The sequence below is a fragment of the Puma concolor genome, chromosome B1 (genome assembly GCF_028749965.1).
Source record: "Puma concolor isolate L17-30 chromosome B1, mPumCon1.1.hap2, whole genome shotgun sequence".
In the NCBI taxonomy this organism is placed as follows: domain Eukaryota; kingdom Metazoa; phylum Chordata; class Mammalia; order Carnivora; family Felidae; genus Puma; species Puma concolor.
Window position 1 is genome coordinate 30,494,306 of NC_141670.1, and position 23,367 is coordinate 30,517,672.

General features: G+C 41.6%; 1 protein-coding gene and 1 pseudogene across 6 annotated transcripts in view; both read left to right on the forward strand.

Annotated features, from left to right (window-relative positions):
- The window catches only part of NRG1 (neuregulin 1), a 1,130,312-nt gene that overhangs the window by 888,876 nt on the left and 218,069 nt on the right, over positions 1-23,367 (forward strand). The window lies entirely within an intron of this gene.
- Positions 12,214-12,719, forward strand: LOC112869877 (mitochondrial import inner membrane translocase subunit TIM16 pseudogene; annotated as a pseudogene).

Genomic DNA, 23,367 nt, shown 5'->3' on the forward strand with positions numbered 1-23,367 from the left:
GACTCCAGACCATTTTTGTAAGAAATGTATGCAAACAGAACTGTACTTTTGGCAGTTTGAGTGACTGTGCCTTTGAACAAACAGATGTCATACTCACGAGCACAGCAAGAGGACATTCTCTTTACCAGCCATTTGCCCCTTACCCAGAAACTTGGAGAAGCTTTGCAAACCTATGTGCTCATAGCATGGTAAGGTGGGGATGTTCTCTGTGATGACAATGGGAGGCTGGTCTGAATCATTCAGGGTTGGTAATACAAAAACCAAGAAAAATTTAAAGTATTTAAAAATTTTAAAAAACCTATTTGGCCAGATAATAGAGCAAACTCAAACTGGTAAACTTGTCTGCATTTTTACTATATTTCTCAAACCATATTTATATCTCCTCAAATAGGAGTAAATTTTGGAGGATTTAAAAAAAAGTTACTAATCCAAAATTAGTTACAGGCCTTGGATGGGACTCTTGCAAGTGTGGAGCTCTGAAGCTTAAGTTTTATTGGTTTTACCATAATTCCATCTTAGTTCAGATATTTTCAAAACATGGGAAGTGTGATTGAAGACATATGTGTCTAATTAGTATTGGTCCCATCATCACAGAACGGCGACATTAAAACATTTAGGGATAGCCCATGAGTGGCTTTTATTGATCTGAGGCTCTGCCTTTGGAAATGTGGATGTCTGAATGTATAGACAATTTCACCAACGTACAGTCCAATCCAAATAGTTTGGATCTCAATTCCAACATTTCTTTCAGAGTCATGCGCAATTTGTCAAAACTGTCTCGCCCATTCTTTTATTACCCATTTACTTTGCCTATACAGGTCATCTATGGGCTGATTTAAAGCATGTTATATTATTGGGCATGCTCAGATTGTTCTAGGATTTGAAAAGGTTTAGATAATTTTGGTTTCTTGGAATTAGTTAATGCATACCACAACTTTCACAGAAAAACATTTGAGCCAAAATGGCTTTAGGGAAGTGTTGTATGTTTTAATGAGGTTGGGAAAAGGAGATAAATTCATCTAGTCATAGTAACATAGTAAATCTTGTTAAGAGGAATTTCTTCTAAGCAGCAAAGCTATCATTTCATTCCAGATGATTTTGGGAACTTGAAACATTTTACTCTGCTTTCCTGTCTCTGAAAAGAAATTTCCACTTGGGTTATTTGTACATATCAAAAGATAAAAACTTATGGACTAGAGCAAAAACAGCAGAGTTCAACACATTTCTTACCCATGCCAAAAAATTTGCTGCTTCAGGACCATGGACCTTCCTTAGGAACAAGTACACATTTCCCTGATGAATCCTTAGGCTGTGATATATTTTTGAGTTAAATTGTTGTTATTTATAGAAAAGTTCTTTATGTCTGCCATGAACGCACATCGAAGTTTATATAGCATTCATCCCTATGGCAGGTGCTTTATCTTACTGATTATTTTGGCAGAAACATTTACCAAAAATATCCCTGTGAGAAGTAAAAACAAAGCTTCACCCTCTAAAAATAGAAAAAAGCCACAACTCTTTAGGTTCCCCTTGGACCTGTGGATGAGGCTTATAAACCTCCTTGGAGTCCATTTGATGTCTGTGAGTCTGGCTGAAGCTCAGAGGAAGGGTTGGAAACATGAGAGTCTATAAAGACCTAGGATTGCTGAGTCGGTTTCATTCTCTGCTCTCTGTGAACATTTCCAAATTACTTCCCTGCGTGCTTCGTTTTATCCTTTCAAAATCTAAGTTGTATAACCAAAGGAGGTAAAATACAATGTAAGAGGACATTCAGAGCCTGGAAAGCACCTTGCAGGCGTCTTGTCAATCATTCACCTCCTCAGTTTACAGATGAAGGAAGTGAATCAGACTGGGGGAGTGAAGTGACTCCCTAGATCCATAGAGCTGGGAAGTGACAGAGCTGGGAGAGTCACTGCAGACACCAAACTGTCTTCCTACCTGTCCTCCCTGACCCGTACCTTGCTGTCTGAGACACTATGTACATTAAAATGTCTTTATAACTGCAGGAGCTTTTTATTGCTCTGTAACAAGTAACCCCAATCTTAGCGTCGGAAAACAACACTCGTTTATTAGCTCCCAGTTTTGTTGGCACAACTGGGTCCTCTGCTTGGAGTCTTACAATGCTGAAGTCACGGTATTGACTGGGCTGTGTTCCAACATGGAGCTTAGGTCTTCCTCCAGCCTCAGTCAGGTTGTCGGCAGGATTCAGGTGCTTGTTGTGGTGGTACTGATGTCCCTGTTCTGCTGGCCATCAGCTAAGGATGGCTCTAAGCTCCTACGAGCCAGCCTCCATTCTTAGGCAAGTGATCCTCTCGGTGCATGGCAGACACTACTCCAAAGCCTGCAGGGTGATCTTTCTCTTCACAAAAGGCCCAGCCCTTCTTTTAGGGACTCCCCTGATTAGATCGGACCCACCCAGGATAATCTCCCTCTTGATTAGCACTCAAAATCAACTGGTTGGTAACCCAATCATGGAAATGGCATTCCATAATATCAGTAGGTCCCACCCATACTCAAGGGAAGGGCATCGCACAGGATGTATACACCAGTGCCCAGGAATCTTGTAATTAGTATTAGAATTCTGTTTGCCAAAATTGGTAATATTCTACTCATTTAAGAACTAGTTTTCATTTCTGCCTCCTTTCCCCTCTGCTGCCTCCCATTGGGCCACTTCAGAATTACCTTTCCTGTAGAAAATCCAAAAAAGGGATGATGACAGGAGATAAGTTGAGAACAGTGTGGTGAAAACTTCAAATCCATAAAACTATATGTGATTCTTATCGGTTTTATTTATTCTTTGTAGCCTTAAGTGCCAATGGCCCTGGGATAATTCAGAACTGTCTATTCAGTAACTGCCGAAGAGTAAAATAAATTACTCATTCTTTTGGCATAAAGCTCCTTTTAGTAAAGTTGTTTTGGATCCAGAGATGCTTGGGGAAATGGAGGCTGGGTTGGTAGGAGCAGCAGCTGGGAGTCAGGGGACAGTGACAAGTACAGTGCCAACTCGAGGCTAGACACTTGACTCCCATGAGCTCATTTAATCCTTACAACAGTGACCTGTTACAATAGGTATCATAACCCGCATTTTACTGAGAAGCAGACGGCTGTGAAGCAGGATCGGCATTCAGAGGTCTGTCTGAGTCACTGGTGCTTTCTCGAAGACAGGTTTCTCTTCCTCAGGCTTCTGTCCAGGCCCACAGCAAAGACTGTGACCCTCAGAGGCTCTCAGGACATATGGGCAGAGATTGGGGGATAGTAGATGTGGCTGCTGAGTGACAAGCACCTTCTGAGAGGGAGATCAGGCAATCAAAACATACCAACTGTACAAAGGGACTTTTTATTTCTCCCTTCCAGAGTTATAATTAAATTTTCCAGAAATCTCAAAGAACACTATACATAAATAAATTCGTTTTCCTTTAGCAGAGGAATTTACAAATAAGGGATTACTTGATCTTTATAATACCTCATTATGATGGTTAATGAGTAACCAGTGTTGATATTATCACATCAGTTTTGGGTTTGTTTGTTTTTTTTTTAATATGGGACATAAGACATTGAGGAGGTAGGCAAGGGACTAAAGTAGATTTAAGTCTATAAAAATGTAGTGATAGAGGCAGCTGGGTGTCTCAGTTGGTTAAGCGTCTGACTCTTGATTTCGGCTCAGGTCATGATCTCACAGTTTGTGGGTTCAAGCCCCGCCCTGGGCTCTGTGCTGACAGTGCGGAGTCTGCTTAAGATTCTGTCTCCCTGTCTCTCTGTCCCTCCCCTGCTTTCTCTCTCTCTCTCTTCAAATAAATAAAAATAAACGTAAAAAAATTTTTTTTAAATATAGTGATAGAAACCAAATAGGCTTGTTCTTGAATCCTGCCAGCTGTAACTTTGGTTGAACAGATCAATTAAGATATAACTAATAGAGAGCTTGGAAAATTTGTGGTTACCTTGTAAAAGCCCAGTTTGCATTTGAGTCAAAAGTTAAATTTGCAAAATTTAAAAAACCCTTCCACTGCTGCTCACTTTGAAGTTGAGTTCAATGTCAATCGTGAAGTCTTTGAGTACATGTATAGTCTACTCATTTTAATATACATATACAAATGTTGAATGTGTACTTTAAAGAGACATAGAGATCATTCCTGAGGCATCATTCCTGCAGATCAGAGACATCTGAAAACAAATCATTATAATAATGTAGGTGCTAAACGGAAGATATTTATGCATAAGGAAGATACAGCCATTGGTTCTATTTGGAGGATCAGGGAAAAATAGACAGAAGAGGTGAGTTTTAACTGGGATCTGGAAAGAAGAGTAGAAGTTTACTAGGCTGAGAAGGACGAGAAACAGAGTTAAAGCCATAGAAATAAGAAAAGGTAAAGCTCACTGTGACCAGAGGCATGGGAGAAGATAGGAGAGAGGTTGAAAATTTATGCAGTACCTCGACTGGGAAGGACCTGGCTGCCCTCTAAAGAGAAGTTTCCACTTCACAGCAGCAAGAATCCAATAAAGATATTACAAAAGGAATGACAAGGTAATAGCTATATTTTAGAGGATTAAGTCTGTTAGCAGGAGGGAGGGTGACTGCGTGTGAGCACAGAAACAGAAGAGGAAGACTTAAGGGGCGCCCGGGTGGCTCCGTTGGTTGAACATCCAACTTCGGCTCAGGTCATGATCTTGAGGTTTGTGAGTTTGAGCTCCGCACAGAGCCTGGAGCCTGCTTTGGATTCTGTGTCTCCCTCTCTCTCCGCTCCTCCCCTGCTTGTGCTCTCTCTTTTAAATAAACCTTAAAAATTAAAAAAAAACAAAAAACCCTAAAATTAAAAAATAGAAAAAAGAAGAGGAAGACTCAGAAAAGTCGAGTGACAGAGTGACAGTGGACATAGATTCAGGGAGAAGCCAAGGTGGCAGTGATGAGTGTTGAATGCACTGGGGTTGGGTGGAATCAGGGGAGGTAAAGAAGACCGGAGGAGAAAAATGAAGGGCGATGCCTAGTATCTGTTCATAAGCTTCAGCTGTTTTTGTTTTTGTTTTGTTTTTAAGTTGGGGGGAGAGATGGGGGGAGAGAGTTGGGGGGGGAGAGAGATTAATAAACTGTTCAGTTTGAGGTAGTTGGAATACATATACATATACATATATACACACTTTGTGAATTATCAACATTTGAGATAGTCGGCAGTGAATGATGTTTTTATAGGATTAGCATGTATTTAAGAAGAAAATGGTTTTCGATATTGGGCCATGAGCCAGCATTTAAGAGACAGGTAGAAAAAAAGATTTCAGAAAAGACAGAAAGTTCTGCCACTGAGATATTATTCTGAGTCGCAGGAAAAGCTTTCAAGATGACGTGTGCATCAGGATTCCCTAGGCATGAGGGCTAAAAAGAGAACACTTCATAGGCCAATTAGGAAGGCTTAGTGAATTTTTGAGCAGTTTCATTAAATTGGTGGTGAGTTGGGGAAGGAGATGGATTCCTTTAGCTGGTAAATGAAAAGGAACTGAGGACGTTTGGTACTAAAAGGAAAGGCCACGTCAAAAGAAAGCCTTCTGTTTTAGTTTCTTTGTTGGAATAGGGAAAGGTAATGTTCATGGAAAAAGAAAACTGGGCAGTTGCGGTGGCCTGGCATTGGAGATGGGCAGGGCAGGTACAGCACTAGGACAAGGGAGGGAAAGAATTGAGAACACTTTAATTAAAGTTTCCTAGGTAAGAGGGAGGAAAGTAAATTAAAAAAAAGTGACTTGAGAAAGCATGTCCTAAGTTCTTTCCATTGTGCTTGTGAGAGGGAACTGAGGTTTTAGTATCCACAGTAAACACCCACGGACATAAATCCTACCGTATTGCTGGTGCTCAGGGGTCTACTTATTATCATCAAAATAATAGGGAGAGTGGATCTCTACCTCGTTCTATGAGACCATCTTTTAGAAATAGCAACAGAAAAAAAAAAAAAAAAGATTGTGCAATTCCAAAGCAAGATAAATGTCATCTTTCTCTTCCTACCTACAAAACCAGCACTGGTTTGGGTCAGTCTCAAAGACATGAGTCTCAACTGGACTGACAAAATTTTTTGTGCCACAATATATCTGCTTTATGGGATCTCAGAGATTTCTGTCAACTCTGGGACCAAAAAAAAAAAAAAAGACGACTCAAAAATACTAAACCAAGCATATTCTTAGATTTTCACTTGGATATCTAGGGTTCAGGATACCCCCAGAATTTCTCTGGGCCCCAAAAGAATCCTGCATACTGGATAAGACTGTGGGCAAGATCAGAGTTCCCTGCGTCGTTTGAATTAGGTGGTTTCTATCTTGCATCTATGGGAAAGAGTTGGAACATACCCAATCTTTATGATTAAGCAGAAAAGACAACATTTTCCATAAGAATGTAATCTTCTGCATGGTTGGTCACCAGTTATTTTTTGGATGGTCATTTGGTTTCTGTCACATTAGCTAATTGTTTTGCTAAATCATCTTTAAAGATGAGTTGCCTTCTTGAGTTGTTAATACTTGTGAAATTCTTTTCCCAAATGAACGAGAATTGAAAGATATATATACATATATATATTTTTAACACAAACATACACCAAAGTTCCCAAACATATAGTGTGTTGAAAGTGGGTCTGTTGCAAAGTAACTTGAATTCTAGGCCTGGGTCCAGGGGTGGGGAGGACTAAAACATTCCACTGAGAACTTCACTCTTGGCTCTTAACTGAAAACTAGAAATCCCTAGTCAAATCAGGTATATGAAGCATCAGGCTCTAACATGAGGAGAAAACGGAAAAAAAAAAAAAAAAAAAAGAAGTCTGGGGGGAGGTAGGGAGGGAATTCATAAAGATTAATAAGGAGGTTAGAAGAAATTATGTGGGAAAGAAGGAGAAAGAATAATTATGATGTTATTATATTCCTGAGCCAGGTACAGAATTTGTGGGTCATTGTTTCATTTCATACATCCCCCAGTATCATGATGACATTATGAAGTAATCTCCAATATACTATAATCTGTTTTGGAAATGCTTTCCCCCAGGTGTCTCTTATGGGACACACTGAAGGAAGGAGTTGATCTGTTAAATTACTCTTACTGCTCAAATATTTGAAGTACTAATTCATCACTCATGACATTAAATTTATCTTTTAACATCGTTGTAAATTTCACAGAGGTGAATCTTTTCACAACAATGAGTAAAGTGTCTCTTGAAAGGAAATTATGTTAACCTTGGAGCGGATCTTACGGGGCAGCTCCTAAAAGACGCGATGCATCTGAGTCTCTCTTGGCTGTAGATGAGATGTGCACACAAACTGAATCCCAAGTATGCATGGAGAAATCCCTTTGCATTTGTTGCATGGTTATAGATGCTGGGAAGAGAGCAAAATGTTAGAGGATTAAAACCAGACTCAAAGCTAAGTGTAAGGTAGGTACGGACAGCAACTTGCTGCAAGGACCAAATCGGGTCTTACCATGGGTCTACAGAGTGAAATATAATCTTATGGGGAGAGCAATCTTATATTAGGCCCAGCTAGAAAGGGGTTTTTTAACCCTGTTAATAATGCTGTGTGTGCAGGTTTTCATCCATTATCGTTTTGTTAGAACATCCTTGCTAAGATCTAGCTCTTTTATGGGTCTGACACCTCACAAGAATCCAAGCGGGGAAATGGATCCAATAAATGTAATCTACAGCCGAAACTTACAGAGGCAATTTGGGAAAAGAAGCCATCCTTCTTGGGGTTTTACCATTTTACAAAAGTTATCACCTCATCTCCTAAAGTATTGAGATTTTTATTGATTAGTCAAGATTTGTATTTTATGTGTTTGTTCTTGGAAAGGCTTATTTCAATAGAAATTATCCCACAGTGTTATGTCTAGTATCATCATCATCATCATCATCATCATCATATCATTTAAAAATTTGATCAAATAAAGTACACACACATATATATATGTATGTATAGCCTTATCTACATGTGAAAGTAATTCTGTTTATTCTTATTCATCAATTAACAAAATGCATGTAAATTGGCTATGATGAAACAGACACAGAGCTAGAGATATAAAAGAGAACATGAAATTGTCAGTCTTTGCCTTCAAAGAGATTAATATACAGGGAGAACAGATCATTGTTTAAAAAAGTCACAAAAACAATGATATAATAATAGACAAAAAGAAATGTTATGAAGGAGATACAAAAGTGTCTTAGGAGATTAAAACAGTTTTCAAAGGCAGTGGACAGCTTTTCCAAGCAAGTGAAAGCTTTTCCAAGCAAGCTTTTCCAAGGCTGAGAGATAAGTGGGATTAGGCAAAGTGGGTTGGTTGTGGAAAAATTCAGGCATAGGAAACAGCAAGTGCAAAGGCACTGAGGCCAGAAACAATGGCAAGCTTTAGAGGCATGTTGCAAAGAGGTCTCCGTGACTGAAGCAGAGGGAGGGAGGAATGAAGCATAGTGAGAGAGGCTGGAGTCAGGCATGACCTAGCCCTTCAAGGACATTAGATATGATTCTATGAATCTATGGGCTAGATTTGCATTTCCAGAAGACTTCTCTGACTACTGTATTTGACAAAATAAATAGAGGGACCAAGAGTCCAGGTAGAAAAGCTTTACTATGGTCAAAGCAAAGAAAGGATGAAGGCATGGATTGGGGTGGTACTTACTGAAAAGGGATAAAAAGAGACGGAAGTCAAAAAGACAGCACATGGGAGTGGGTTGGATGCAGAAAGGGCGTCAAAGATGATTGTCAGAGTAGGTGATTAGTAATTGATTGATAGAAAATGGTAATATCAGGACCAGGCTTTTTATATTCATTCTATTCTATGTAAATCCATTCTATGCAAAAGTATTCAGTGCTTACCAGATACAAAACATGGTGCTGGGAATCTAATGGATAGCAATATGAAAAAAGTGTACAAAAGGTTATATGATCTCTTTTATATGCTCACATTCAAATACAATGTTTCTCACTAGTGGAAAGAGAAATAAAACTACATACCCACATACATATGTGTACTCACACATGCAGATGTATACACATGGATGTGTGTATATGTGTATGAGTACATATAGGTACATATAAATTTTAGGTACTTGTATCACATGCACACCTGAATTAAGCACTTGTTTCAAGGGGATTGTGGAAGATATACATAATTACTGTGGAGGTAAGGAAGAGAAACCAAAACGTTGCATGAGACTTTGTTCTTAAAAGAAATTAAAATGTTTCAAAAACCATGAAGTCTTCTAGTTCCACCTTATTACAGAAGAGATTTATGACACTGGCCCTATTTACCAAATACAGTCCATAAAAAGAAATTTACGCACTAGTATTCAGCTATATGATCCATTTTAATATATGATGTATTATGGTAATCATGGGCATAATATTATCACTAATAATAATGATAAATAATAACACCAGTAATCATCCATGTATAGTAATTTTAAAAGATCACATAATAAGCAGAACAATGTAAACATAGGTTCTATTTAATGTTGCTTGAAACTTATCTTTTTAGTTTTTATGTTTGTTTTTTCTGGAGGAGATTCTAAACTCACGGTTTTGTTATCAAACTGCTTCTCTTCACAGCAGACAGAATATGATTCATGAGCAATTCTGTCAAGTATTTGCCAAATGTAATGGAGAACACCTTTCCAGTCTCCCCAGGGCATTTTGTGGGTCAGAAGTCCTTTGTTTAACAGACTCAACTTGCATGTTGATTCTAAGAGTCCAACCAAACATACAGGACAATCGCTCATCTGTGAGTTCTTAAGGCTCCTTTCATCTCATTTTCCTCACACGATAGTCTTTGCTTGTTTCAGTTTTGTGTGTATTCCTTTTGATCGCTTGTTAATGTCTCCTGTTTACAGGGATTGTATTATCTAATCTCTAAAATAGTATGTAATTGTCATTTAGTGTTACTATAATTGTGCAGAAGGTGGAGTATGTTTGTAATCACTTACTCTTTAAGATTTCTCACGTCCAAGGGTCCTTTACTGTTCTTGTACTTAAATTTATATTTTTAATTTTGTGGGGTTTTTTCCTCTAAAAATAACCCTCAAATTTTATGAGCTTCAGGCCCTGGAAAACTTATCTGGCCTGCTTTTTCATTTGTATTATAATAATTTGCTTTTATGCCTTTCTCACAGTATTTTAACTTCATGAGAGTAGGGGCATTTTTTTTTTCTCTACTATCTAGCATTTAGTTCAGTAAATGCTTGATGAGTGAATGAATAAGTAATGCACATTTAGTGGTTGTTTTGAAGTTGGCTCTGATGACTGAGATTTTCTTTTGCATTCATGCATCTTCATTAATGCCAACTTTGTTGCAAAGTGTTTTAAAAAAGTAATTATCTTAAGTTACTTTTAAAAAGTTCAAAGTATTTGCAGAATTCTAAATTAAATTCCCATTACTGTCAGTATCCGTAATATTTTTCAAAAAATGCAATCTATCTTCATATGTTAATGTTCTTTCATTTTATTCATATTTTTTCTTTAAAAAATTTTCTTGGGGTATTTTCCAAATGGGAATTGCTGCGATAAAGGGCATATTTGGCCAGCTTTGTAGATTCTAAGAGTACTTTAAAAGGAAAGCCTTGCCAAAGAAAAATGTTCTGGTACTGGATTGCACTGATTTTAAGCTGTCATTTAATATAAGATCTCCATTTTGTCTTTATTTCTCAAGTTGCTTATTTATAAATCGCCACTCTATTTTTCAGGAGTTGACAAATGTTGACAGATTGACATATGTTACTTGAGAGCTGATATACCCTCTATGATACGTACTCTAAAAGCTAAACAATATATAACAACTTAGGAAAATTATACATACCATGAAGATATGTCACCATTTCTAAATTATATAATTCAGGTTTATATTTTGGTTTTCAAGGAAGCAAAAATACTCTTCTTCCCTTCTCCATCCCTTCTTCTGATCATTTCCAAGGTTTAAAAAAAAGGAGGGGGATGGAAACTTCAAAATCATTGGCCGCTTTCTGACCATACAGATGAATAATTTAAGGACAATCTCAAACCCTTGAAAAATCTCGTAAGTGTTTTCATTATTAAAGAAATGGACTTTTATTTGGTTATTCTTTTACCTAATCATAAATAATGGAATAAAATAACCCTCGAAAAATTAACATTAAATAATATAAAAAATAAAGACATATTTAAATGATGTATTGGTAGAAAAAAAAATTTGGACTTTGTCATAAATCTTCTGACACTTCAGCTGCATTGACAACTAAAATATGACTCCAGAATCCAAACATAGACCCAGGAAGCCCTGTCATCCAATTGCCTCTTCATCATCTTTCTTAGATGTTCTTTCAACGTTTATCATTGCAAATTTTGTCCTTTTTTTTTTTCTCTCTCTCTCTCTGTCTCTCTAGCACATCAAACCAAAAAAGAACAATGATCGAATGCTCACTTATACCCAACTTCCTGCCTTCACATTCACTCATTCCCCAGGCCTGAGTCTTTCCACAGGAATCATGCTATTACTTGGTGGCCACTATTATAAAGACAGGGCACTGTCCTGGTGCCTGGGTGGCTCAGTCAGTTAAGTGTCCAACTTTGGCTCAGGTCACGATCTCATGGTTCATGGGTTCAAGCCCCGCCTGGGGCTCTGTGCTGACAGCTCAGAACCTGGAGCCTGCTTAGGATTCTGTGTCTCCCTCCCTCTTTCTCTCTGTGCCTCCCCCGCTGCGCTCTGTCTCTCTCTCTCAAAAATAAACAAACAAAAAAAAGACAATGAAGCAAACAAACAAAAAAAAGACAACAATATCAGCAATGTCAATGATCTTTTCCGTGGTCCTTCATGCTTAGTTTGGGAAAACTGTCAACTAGTACTATAGATTTGTTTAAATGGAAAATTATCACAAAATTGTAGGTTCTTCCGTTATCCTCACGGAAAAATTACCGTAATGGGGAATTAATAAGCTGTTTTGAGAAATAAAACATCTAGATCCAAACGAAATCCATTCCAAAATGAATTCTAGTATTTCTATAGGTATGGGTTTCACTAATGCCTTCCCGTTTTGTTTGGAAAGACCTGAAACTTTTCATCCCAACATACATGTTTGCTTGATATTCCTCAATTCTAAAACAACGATATATTTGATAACATTTATCTATTGTATACCAAGCCAGTAAAGGGTCTCATATCCTGGAGATAAAGTACGCATGCCTAGTGCGGAGTCACGCAGGCGCCCTCGCCCTTGACCTCTGACCCGTCGGTCGCCCTTGAGCCGAGGGCCGCGGGGGCCAGGACGCAGCAGTCCACGACCCCGAGGCAGAGCGGCCACCATGGCTAAATACCTGGCCCAGATCATTGTGATGGGGGTGCAGGTGGTGGGCAGGGCCTTTGCCCGAGCCCTGCGGCAGGAGTTTGCAGCCGGGCAGCAGCTGACGCTCGGGGACGTGCTGGACACCAGTCTGCAGCTGCCTCCAACCTGTCCGGCCTCAGCCTCCAGGAGGCACAGCAGATTCTCAATGTCTCCAAGCTGAGCACCGAGGAGATCCAGAAGAACTACGAACACGTATTCGAGGCGAACGACAAATCCGTGGGTGGCTGCTTCTACCTGCAGTCCAAGGTGGTCCGAGCCAGGGAGCGCCTGCAGGAGGAGCTCAGAATCCAGGCCCAGGAGGACAGAGAGGAGCGGATGCCCAAAACGTGACCACTCAGCCCGTCCTCCTGCACCCTGCCCACCACCTCTAATTTATAGCTCGGTAATAAATGTCTTTTCGGCAAAAAAAAAAAAAAAAAAAAAAAAAAAAGGAAAGGGTCCCCCTTTTCTGAATTTTGCTGCTTCCTGCTTGTTGAGCAGTGGCCCCTCCTGGGAAAACAGAGCTATTTCAGGCAACATTCAGATTTCATTTTACATTAGACTCTGTGGAATATTACAGTGCTATTCGGGTGTATTCATAATCTTTCCCCTGATTTTGCTGTTTTTATGGCCTCGTACACTTACATTTGGTGTTTGTTGAAGGGTAATCAGAAGATATTTGGACATCAAACTTTTTCAAAGTAAATAATGATGGCATTACTGCTAAGGTATCTCTTAACAGTTCTTATTACCCTGCAAATTAAACGAGAATAAAATCATTCTTCTTTTAGGACTATTTAAAATGAATGATTTTGCCCTCCCCTTCCCATATTTCACCTTTATTTAATTGGCAATTACAATATATACCTAAAGGCTGTCTGCAGGTAATGGTTCAGTTAACACGTGCCCGGGAGAATGGAAAATCAGGAGCAAATCACCTGTAAAGAGGAGGAAGTCCATTTCACACATTGCTGTTCATACTCACCTCTTCCTGACCACAACAGGAGTCTATCCCTGTAAATTAACTTTCTAAGTTAGCCACGGCTGTCATAGAACTATGAGGATGTGACCTCTACATGGTTCTGGATCATTCCACGGTGTGGATTACCCTGGCCTTTAACTTGTGTCCTTTGCCGCAGGGTGCCCATGTTTTCTGGATTTCACTGCTCTTTAGAATTCTCCACCAGAGGGAGGGCAAGGGAAGAAGGAGTTCATCCGCAGTTCTGAGGAAAGTTTGAATCTGAGAAAGCTAGCGTTAATGTATTAAAGATCTCTAGGACTGTCTTCCCAACTCTACCTCTCCCTACTTGCTGTCCCTCTCAGCAGAACTGAGTGACCCTCAGCTACTATAGTAACTTGGTTGTTGGTCGTCTTTTAACCAGGGTTTGATCAGTTCCTTTGAAAATTAAGTTGGAGTGAGAGATACAGTTTAAGACACCCTCTTTTTAGAGGCTAGATGATTATTATTTATTTTGTGAAAAGCTAAAGACGAGACTTATGACAGGCACGTGGTTACCCACGTGAAGGCGGGGTACACACGCATTCAAGGGGCAGATCAAGGAAGACAGCGCCATCGACCATCTTTAAGGTTCTCGGAGCCCTTCTGTGCACCCGGAACAGCCGCACACTCAGATTCCCTTGCACACAGTTTGTCTTTGCCCTACGCGCGCGTGGGGCTCTCACTGAAGTAAGAAAGGAATGAACTCCACACTCTCATGCGAAAACAACCAAAGTTTCGCTCCTTCCGGATGGCTGCACAGAGCCTTCTTTTGGGGGGCAGGTGTCAGAGTTCCAAACTTTTTTCTCCAACGTCTCTCCGCATTGCTGGGCACGGACCTTCCCTTCGGGGCTGCTTGGCAGCGGAGGAGAGCGAGGAGCCTCTGGGTCCTTTCCTCTGTCTTTGAAGCTCCCGGGGCCACTGGGTTTGGTTACCGCGAGCGCGGCGGCGCCGGCGCGGGCGACGTCTCCGCGCGGCTTCCAGCGACCCCTGTCGGGGGTTCCAGGCAGCCGCACTGCGCGCCGCCGCCCCCCGCCCGGCCTGGCTCGGGGAGGGAAAGGGGCTGCGCCCGGGAGCGCCGAGCCCAGGCTCCTCCCGGTGGCGTGTCCGCGCCTCCGGGTGGGGGTGTGGTGGGGAAGAGGGAGGGGGCGAGGCAAGGGGAGGGGGAGAAGGAGGCGCCAGCCTCCAACCTGCGAGCGGGAGGTGGGTGGCTGTGGGGCAATTGAAAAAGAGCCGGCGAGGAGTTTCCCCAAAACTTGTCAGAACTCCGGGCTCGCGCGGAGGTCAGGAGCAGAGCGGCGGCGGCTGCCTGGGCGAATCGAGCGCGGGGCAGGACGGTGAACGCCTCTCCCTCATCGGGCTGCGAGCGCGCCGGACGGACGCCACCACCGGAGCCGACAGCGGCTGGACCCAGCGCGGCGGGAACCGAGGACTTCCCTGAGCGACACGAACAGCTCCGAGAGCGAGAGCGACCGCCAGCCCCAGGTGGCCCGGACCGCACGCCGCGTCCGCGCCGCTCCCCGCGGGCGACAGGAGACGCCCCCGCGCACCGCGAGTGCCTCAGCCGGGCCACGCGCTCTCCCTCCTCGAGGGACAAACTTTTCCCGAACCCGATCCAAGCCCTCGGACCAAACTTGGGGCGCGTCGCCTTCGCCGGGAGCCGTCCGCGTAGAGCGTGCATTTCTCGGGCGAGATGTCCGAGCGCAAAGAAGGCAGAGGCAAGGGGAAGGGCAAGAAGGACCGAGGCTCCGGCAAGAAGCCCGCGCTCCCAGCGGGCGGCCCGAGCCCAGGTGAGTGCGCAGCACGGCCCGGCTCCGCGATCCTCTTCCTCCTCCGCTGGCGTCGCCTCTCCCTCGCCTGCCCGCGCCCTGCGCTCCTGGCGCCTGGCGCTGCTCCCGCGCGTCCGCGGAACCGGGCGGTTCTCGCCTTCGGTGGGGCCGCCCCTCACCTGGGCGCCCAGCCCCACCCGGACGTCCGCACCCCGCGCGTACGGTTAGGGGCGGCAGCCGCGGCCCGCGCCCTCCGGGGGTCCTGGTCGCGCAGCACTCCCTGGCCCGGCCTTTTCCTAGCGCCCCGCAGCTGAACCCAGCCCGGGAGCCGGACCGAAGTGCGGGAACCGAGGCTGGGTGCGCGCTCGTCCGGCGCTAGGAGGGCTTTGCACGGGCCCCGTCTGCCCTCTAGCGAGAAAAGCGGGAACGGGTCTCCACTTGGCGCGCCTGGTTGGGCAGAGCTGGGTGGTCGGGAGAGAGGCCCCGGGAGCTGGAGCGGGTGCGCGGCTGGGTTTGGCCGAGGGGAAGCCCTGTAGGGTCGCGGTGTGTGCGTACGTTCACCCTGATTCAGCCCTGAGATACTGGAACTCAGATCAGTTGAGAGGGATTCCTAGAGGTCAGCGAAGCAGATAAAAATCTAGTTAGTGCCAGGAACCAGGTCTGCTCCAAATAAGTTCTCAGACTTCCAGCTTACCAGTTCTGGTTTTCAGGACCTCCTTGATAAATATGCTTAATTTATGCTCCCAAGAGGTTCCAAAAAGCAAAAGTTTGTCTAAATGTTTGAACCCAGGTGCCCGCTGGTTATATAATAGGATGAAATGGCAGTCGAGGCTTTCTAGAGACAAATCTTGGTTTTGATCATTAGCACACGGATGTGAATGACAGTTTCACCTTCGATTTCCCAAGGAAGAGCTGATCCTTTAGATATACATTGTCTTGAATAGAGCAAGCATCCCACATAAATACTTGCTTATGAGCGATTGAAGAAGATGCTTAAAAAAGGAGAAGAGAGGGAGACGTATAAGGTCTTTTTTTTTCTGTCTCGTCCATTCCCAATTGTTAATTGATCCAGATTCATTAAGTCACTTAAAGTCACTTAAAGCATCCCCCAGCACTCCTGAAGAATGAATTCAATAGCACTTGGTAATACTGTGGCTGAGAAGATAAGCAGAAATATTTGTTCCTTGTAGGAAGAAAACAAGATTTGCTTAGTCTTCTTATTGGCATCACTGATAGCATTTCAGAACCTGACTTACTGGCAGGGACCTTCGGCAGGTTTTGAGCAAAACAGAAATTGAACAAAGAGTAATTGTTTGGCCACTGACCATTCCTGTGCATGCTTGTATAATAAGATACTGCTGATCAGATTCACCTTAATTACTTCATGAGGGTATATTGAAATTTTGTTTACTTTTACCTTGTGTTTTGGAGACAAGTTCTGAAATGGGGAGCCGAATTAGCAACCTCTATGTGACTTTATCTATTGTCCTTTCAAAAGTCATCATGGTAAATTAAAGAGACCTTAGATGTAGCCAGAACTGTAAAGTTGTAGAGTTATTTGTGGGGGCCTTAGGTCTTTCCTTGTCCTGCCTGTGAACTCTACCTTCACAAGTTTCTGTGTTCCTCTGTAGGTGGTCTGATGAATTAAACAGGGCATTGGTTTGAAGTGGCATCCCTCTCAGGTAACAGGTTTGCATTTTGTCAAGGGTTTATAGTGGCAGTGCCATAACATAGACATTTCAGATAATCAGGTAGTTCCGTGGGGGGGAGATTTAAGAGCAAGCAGGCATTTCTGTGTCTTACAGATCTTATCTACTAGGTAGCAGCTGTGTTGTGACTACTGAAGGTTCTCCCTTGACACAGAGTTCCAGAGCTTCCTCGGTGGCTCTCATTCTGCTTTCCAGTCCACGTTGCGATTCCCTCTAAACCAGATAGATTGGCATCTTTAAGTGACATTCTCCCTATTATCTTCCTGAAAATTGAGGTGAACTTGGCTCGGGTTGGTTTTTAGTATGTTTATCTCCCTTTTCCATCAGGGAGTCGTCGTCTTTGGGGAGGAACTTTTTACCTCCTCCAGGGCACCTTGGAGGAGGTAAAAAGTCATATAAATCACATAAACCACTTAAGAATATTGATTCTTCATTCGATTTGAAAAGAATGGTCAACTTGAAACCAGCTCTCTGTAAAAGCACGTGGCATTAATAGTATTGCTTTGAAATCAGCGTTTCTCTCCTTGTCATTTTCCTTACAATGGTGAGTGCCAGTTACATTTCCTTATCTTGGGGGAATAAATAACCTATAGCCGTAATGGTTTGTGGGAGAAACTCACGTGCCTTCCTTAACTTCCTTTGCACTCAAGTTCTCCAGGTGTCCTCAAAAGAGCAACTTCTGGTGTCATCACTGTAGTGTTGCCCCTTGACAAGCCAGCCCAGATGAGGACCTACGGACCACACCCATCCGTTAAATAGCTCCTGCATAAGAGTCCGTCAGCCCCACACTTGACCCCTTTCTTAAAGTGGCCACTGCAAGTGCACACACTACATGACGCACATGAACTGCCCAGCCTCTCTTTGGCTGTTATAACATTACTTCACGACAGTCGGGGGAGATGTAATGCTGAGATAATGGCCTCTCAGCCCCGCTGTGTGCTGTATTATATGCAGAGGCATAAACACATCTGTTGGAGGGAAATTTTCAGGGGAGAAGGGCTTCTTTAACTTTCATATGACATGTGTGACTGATATGTGATACATACATGGCTATGTTTCATAGCATCCACATTTTTATACAATTAACTGAATATTGAATTGCACACTGTTGGGGCTGCAGATGTTCAACAGAATTATCTATTCCATAATAGTGGCTCTAATAGGTCCCAAGCCCTTGGTGTCATTGGTTCCTCTTCTTTGCTCAAAATAAGCAACCTCAGCAAATCCTGGGCTTTGTAACCCAGATCCATGTTGTACCAGGGGCCCTGTAACATCCTGGGCCTCCTAGATTCTAGACCTCCCATTCCAGCCTCTTCTTATTGATTTAGCCCAACAAACTCTTCCTATTGAAGCACCGGTTACAAACCCAGAGTTTTTGTTTTGCTTTGTTTTGTTTTGCTATCTGGTCTTTGGCTCTGAGCTTCCCTTATGAATCTCCATTGGCTGATATGTTTTTCTTTCATAAAACACCACAATGGATTCTTTTCTCTCTCTCCCTCCCTCTCTCTCTCTCTCTCTCTCTCTCTCTGTCTCCCTCTCTCTGTCTCTCTCTCTCTTTTTCCTTTCAAGTGACCTGAAACAAATCCGTGACCAAGCTAAGCCAAGTTCTAGAACTATTGTGACTCCTCTTAATCTTGGCAGAAGGAGGCATTTGTGAGTACAAGTGGTGGATAAATTGAGAATCTTAGTATACCAAATGGGTAGAAGTGGTCTGTGTGCTCCCTCGATGACATCACCCACGTGTTTCTTGAAGTGGTTCCCCAGACTGAAGTGCTTGTAAACATTCTTGGATATAAAGTGTGCTGTCACTAACAGGGCACCGTGTGTTTACAGAGCCAGAGGAATGTCCAGCGATGTTTCAACCTGGTTACTTCTGGCCACTTACCTTATGTAATTATTCAAAACACTAAATATCATTGATAAGATGAAATAGGATTTATTTTGAAAAATTATTTTGAAGCAGAAAGAGAGAAACTTGGGATACTATTCTCATATCTGCAAGATGAGAAAGTAATACTGATGAGGAAAAAAATATATATATATAATCAGGAAATATTGAACTAGTATGAGAAAAAGGAATACCTTACTACATGCCAGGCACTATACTGGATGCTTTTATATTCATTAGAATGTTTTTAATGTTTATTTATTTTTGAGAGACAGAGAGAGACAGAGCACCAGCAGGGGAGGGGCAAAGAGAGAGGGAGACACAGGATCCGAAGCAGGCTCCAGATTCTGAACTGTGAGCACAGAGCCTGACGTGGGGCTTGAACCCACAAACCACGAGATCATGACCTGAGCTGAAGTCGGATGCTCAATCGACTGAGCCACCCAGGCACTCTTTATATTATCAATAAGGGAGCTAATATTTATTGAATATCTTAGCATGTTCCAGGCAGTGTAACAGATGCTTTGTGTATTTTGTCACTTGTCCTTTGGGAAGTACAAAAACGCCTCACTGCCAGTCGGCAAAAAGCAGAGTGCCTGGTTCTTAGCTCTTTAGCCAGATTGCCTGGGTCTAAATCCTAGTGTTCCTGCTCCTTAAAGATATCATGAGAAAGTTGCCTAATCTCTCTATGCCTAAGTTTCCTTATTTGTAAAAACTGCATAGTAAAATGTTATTATTATCATGAAGTTATTACGAGGCTTAATGAGGTAATCCACAGAGGCGTACTGAACATCGCCTAACATGTAGTAAGTGCCCGATACATGATAATTCTGTTCATAAAATTACTTAAGAAGCAAATCGTCCAGGTCTTTACAAAGGTATTTGATATCATTTTCAAAACTTACCTTTTATGGTAAAAAAAATAATCCCAAACTGGCTTTAGATTAGAATGAGTATAAATATTAGTATCTACTACCTGTATATATAGAGAAAAGTGGATAAATATGTCAAACACCATAGCTGCATATATGTATTATGAAAACGGTCCCGAATTCAGTCTAAATATTGAAAATAGGGTGAGGTGCAACATAATTTTATCTCTGGCAGAAAGACGCTGAGGTTTCAAGCTATGAGAAGATTTTGAAACACGACTCCTTTGCTGGCAACACTTAAGAGATGACTCTCAAACCTCACTTTATTATATAGAATGCATAATCTTCTCTTTGGGGACTAGTACAAATTGCAGCAATTGAAAGGGAAAGAGTGTGTATGAACATTTTCTTTGTTATCTTTTTATCAAATGTAATAGTATATTGCCAGCAAGGAGCCCAGAATTGAGTGCAGGTGTTTCTAAATATAAATAAATGATGAATATAGGAAATCCATACTTCTCATTCTTTGTGCTCTCCCCTCTAGAACCACTAGAATGGTTGTACGTAGTGTTTAAAGTTCTGGGAGTATGACACATACCAAATCGGTATTTTATTAACCTTCTTGGAGTAACAAGCTAAATTTGGCTTTCACAGTCCTGATAGTTTATCGTGTTCTATTAGGACAGAGGAAAACAAACCGGGTGAGTGATTCTGTTTGCTCAAAGAGACAAATAAATGGACTTCTCATATTTTGGTTAATCCTAGGACTTTCCTCTGCATAAACAGAAAATGCAAAAAAATAAACCAGATAGCTTTGGTTTAAAAACTGATTTATTTTAACCAGAAGACAATAGTGTCTATTGAATATGCTATAAGGTACAGAAAATGAAATTTCCCAAAGGCACAAGTGACGTTTTGGATCCACTGTAATGCTTTACATTCTAGTTGTGTGGTTGTGTCCTTGTATGAGTTTTAACAGATTCTTTAAAAAGTGAGCTACCAAAATGCCAATAGATGTCAGTGTTTGTTGCTTTAGAAAAGGCAAGGTGTTAGGGGAAAAAACAGAACTTAATTTGCTCTCCATTTTACTAACCTAAGGCTGGCTACTGAGAAGTTTGATAACTATTAGGACCCCCGTATAACCTCGTGTGCTTACCCTTTTTAATGAGAATGCTATATTTTCACATTCCTCTCTTCTAAATATTAAAAGATGCCTCTGCAATAAATTCCTGAAAGAATTCAGAATGTAGGCTGAAAATACACTAATCAGCACATTTTTTTTTCTTTTTTAAAATGAAGACCCAATTGTGTGAGAATGTGGTTACATCTTGTATTTCTTTTGCATTTTCAAACAATAAATTAATTATGCATGTGTTGTATATCATCTTGATTAAGATTGAACAAGTACACTTTTGAGTCCAACGCAAGGGAGATCCGTGGACTGCAGATCTGGAAGGCCAGAGATAACCAGAATTTTCTTCTTTGTCCGAGTTACCAGTGTCACTTTCCTGTGGCCTCCAGAGGGTGCTCCAAGAGCATCACACTGCTATTCCCCAAAGAATGACTCCTTTTTAACTTTTCTTAAGTTACTTGCATGTTCTGGGCAATCTATGAGGAAGAGGAGGGTCCTGATTTGATCAGAGTTAGCTGCCTCAACTGGAGTTCATTTCCCAGCTAGACCAAATAGCCTGAATTCACTAAGAATTCTGAATGGGAACATTCTGATACATCATCCTGATGATGACCATGCAGTTGTCACTTGCAAGGGGGTGTCCGTGAAATTAATTTTCACCGGCACTTTTTCCTCAGAGAACCTAATATCTCATAAGCACCTTTTAGTTGCCCTTTAGAGCTATTCCTTTTGAATAAGTTCAGAGCCTTCGAAGAGATTTAGTCACATTTAAAAGTTGCATTATGTAATTGAACAAAGGATTTTTACTAACACATTTGCTTTCATTTCTTCACACAGTTTCTTCAACCCCTAACTTAAATTGTTTAAGAACCCTACTCTTTTTTTTTTTTTTTTTTTTTTTTTTGAGCGAGTGAGCAAGCAGGGTAGGGGCAGGGAGAGAGTGCGCGCGCGCGCGAGAGAGAAAATCCCAAGCAGACTCCAAACTGTCAGTGCAGAGCCCAGTGTAGGGCTCAAACTTACGAACCTGTGAGATCATGATGACGTGAGCCGAAACCAAGAGTCAGACACTTAACCAATTGAGCCACCCAAGCACCCCAAGAACCCTACTTGATAGAGGTACACATTTTTGAAAATGGGTATGAAAGACTCAATCCATTGGACATGGGCTAGTATTGTAATATTGTCACCTCGTCCTTGTCATTTGCTCCTGACTTATTCCACCTGGCATTAGCCATCTTCATTCATGAGTTGCTCCCATTATATGAGTCCCCTTCTCATCTTTTTTTTTTTTTTTTTCAACGTTTATTTATTTTTGGGACAGAGAGAGAGACAGAGCATGAACGGGGGAGGGGCAGAGAGAGAGGGAGACACAGAATCGGAAACAGGCTCCAGGCTCTGAGCCATCAGCCCAGAGCCCGACGCGGGGCTCGAACTCACGGACTGCGAGATCGTGACCTGGCTGAAGTCGGACGCTTAACCGACTGCGCCACCCAGGCGCCCCATGAGTCCCCTTCTCTAGAAGGGGTCTAGGTGTTTCCTAGACCAGAAAGGTATTACTGATGGAAAGTAGCCTTTGCTCTGCTTCTGTGTCCCAAATCTTTCATGCCACAACTTCATCAGGCAGGCAGCTGGCTCCTTGGGCAGCTGTTGAGTTTTAGTTTCAATGATGTGAGAGTTAGGGAATGCTTTATTGGGTTGAACCACATGAAATAGTCAATTTTGTAGGTCATACATGACTGACTCTTGTCAATGTCCTATGGTTTAATATTTGGAGTCTCTTGAGTACTTTGGCTTTGTGCTTTACATAGTATTTTAAATAATATTGTAGGGACAACATCGAGAAAATTCTTATAAGTTTTGGTAATTAAAAGAGGTTAAAAGTAATATATAAAGGAACCCAGGATAGGATATCATTGAACCAGTGACATTTTCTCCAATAAATGGATCAGGTCATATGATATCCATATAAAACAAATTCAGCATAGAGTGTCAGGGCAAGGAGTATTTCCCCTTGGAGAGAAAAGTGGTGTATTTCTACCACAACATAGAACTTTTATTTTTATTTGACCTTAGAAAACCGTTATCTTGCTTTCTCTTACCCACCATATTTCTGCAGAGATTACAGAGATATGAGAAGGAAATACTGGTGAATGATGAGTAATCCTGGTTTTATTTTATGGCATAATAGGGAAAAAAAATACCTTTGCCCACTTTCACAGTGCTACAGCAACACAAGTTTTCCAGTATATTAATAACTGTGAAATTTATTGTCAAGTGGAAATGCATCTCATTATGATTGGCCTATATTGCTTTATAAATAAAGTTAAATTTAGATAGAGCTAGGTTTTAAAAAGTGTGTATATTCACGTTTGTGACTGTAAGTCGTGTTTGTTATATATAATCTCATAATTGCAGAGACAAATTGCATTTTTTAAGGTGATGACAGTCTCTTTAGCTATTCCATAGTGAATCTAAAACCAATCTTTAAAAGGAAATGTCTAGATTCCAATTTGGAATGATTTTTTTTTTCAGAATACATAAATCTTCTAGTGAAATGTTTTAAATACTGAAGGTCTTTTATCTAAGGACTCCAGGATTGAAAGCTGAAATTCCTACACATTTTGTGATTTATATTTTATACTTCAAAAATATATTCCAACCTTATGTAAAAAAGTTTTAATATTAATTATGCATAGAAACA